Source organism: Morone saxatilis, unplaced genomic scaffold (genome assembly GCF_004916995.1).
Source record: "Morone saxatilis isolate NCDOM2014 unplaced genomic scaffold, NCSU_SB_2.0 Contig4, whole genome shotgun sequence".
Classification (NCBI taxonomy): domain Eukaryota; kingdom Metazoa; phylum Chordata; class Actinopteri; family Moronidae; genus Morone; species Morone saxatilis.
In genome coordinates this window covers 6,100,174-6,102,196 of record NW_023339984.1, presented here as the reverse complement: position 1 = coordinate 6,102,196, position 2,023 = coordinate 6,100,174, and positions in this window count along the sequence as shown.

The following is a 2,023-nucleotide window of genomic DNA, read 5'->3' as shown; positions in this document are numbered from 1 at the left end:
CTCTCATTCTCTAACACACACACACAATCCCCACTCTATGAGCTTGTTATCCCTCTCTGTCCATTCGTTTCTCTCTGTCACCTTGCCCTGAGCTATTTGAGTACACTTCTGTCTCTCTCTCGCACTACCATCTCTCTCAAACACACATAAACACACTCATTCTCATGCTGTCTGTTTGTCGGCCTGTCTGTCTCTCTGTCTCACCCTCACGCTTCGTTCCAACCTGTCTCTCTCTCTCTCTTTGTGTCAGTCTTGACATATGTTATCTGTCTCTCAGTGTCGGTTTCGCTTTAACTCAGGGCCTTATTGTTAGGTGAGTATCACAGAAAGCATCCGAATACAACTGGATACGATAAAGTAAATCATCACCTACTGTTTGAAAATTAAAGGACAAATACACCAGTTTTAAAAGTACAGTTGAGAATATAGTGTACTTGTCACAAGGAGTACTACACACATTTTATACAGAAAGAAATGTAGAATCCAGTATTTTTGGACATTGGATAGGGACTTAAAGTCAAGGGATCTCTGCCTCTGCTGCTTCAATTCTTTTAAAAAATGTGTCTCTTTTGAGTCTGTTTTGCTTGCTTTTGCAAAGTGTAAGCAATTCTTTCATGTGTGTTTCATTCGGCCTGAAACAATCACTCTACACAAAATCTTGTGATGAAACGACAGTAATTACACAGAAACTTAATCCAAGAACTTCATCAAGTAATAATGGAGTTCAGGAGGGATCTCTAACAATGGTAGAGGAAAGCTCAATCCAAAAGGTGGTCCAAGGTGGACCATAAAGACAGTATGGGGACAACAAAACGAGCTATAACACATCATCATTTACATATTATCGCCTTGTAAAGTTTTTATGGCTAATGTGTTAGCAAGCTTATTTACACATCCAGCAGACAAAGCAGCACATTAGCATTCATCTGGACTGGCCAAATGACAAATGTAGGTCCAATTTTAACTCTCCTGAGGGGAATATCTGTGTCTTTAGCTGATAAATTCAACAATGTGTTCACCAGCTAGTCGCTAACTTTGCCTGCCAGCTGTGTGGTGCTGGGCGAGAAGTACAGTGGGTTTATTAGATTGTTTTTTAGCTGAAGGCCACCTGCTGCGTTTGGGACTGAGAGTGGAGTTTGCAGGGTGAAAAACACAAAATGGTGAGCTAAAAGAGGCTAAAAGGCTTTAGAGATGAGGGGAACTGCGAGCTGGAGATAGTTCTCTGTGGGTTTGTCATTATGAGTGAGCCCGTTCACATTACATTTGACCCATTGTTAACATAAAAATATTGATTGATGCAGCTTTAATTAGGTGTTAATACCTCGCACACTCCCTCACTTTATAGTTCTGACTTGTTTGTCGTTTCCTCTTTATTATGGCTGTCTCTCTCCCTCCCTCCCTCCCCCCCTCTGCTTTTTCTATCCTCTCTTCCCCATCTCCTCCCCCCATCCCCTCGTTCTCTCCCCATCACTCTCTCCCTGTAAGTAAATCAATGAACATACACTTTATGCCATCTATTGATCCTTTCATATCTATCTGTCCTCACACCCTCCTGTTTTTGCCCTCTCTGTCTCTCTCAGTTTTTCACTCTTCTTTTCCCCCCAACATCCCTTTTTCTCTCACCCCTTTCTGTCTCCCCTTTGAATTTATAATCTCTTTCTCTCCCTCTCTCTCTCTCTCTCTCTCTCAGTCAGTCCCTTTCTCTTTATATCTCTCGCTCTGGGACATCCTATTTATATGGCTGGCACCTTCATGCTCGCACTGAAGTGTGTGTGTGTGAGTGAGAGAGAGTGTTTGATGTTGGTCTAAGTGGTTAACATAATATGAGTCCTCAGAGAGATGACGTTCCCGCACTCACACACACACACACACTCACGCACAATTTTAGGCTTTTTGGTAGGCTTCTATGTGAACAAATTGTGCTTTTTAGTATTCTCTAGCTTGTGCAGCAGATCCATGTATTATCTATCAATTGCATTCTCCCACTCTGCCACTCTGTCCAAATACACACACACACTCACAC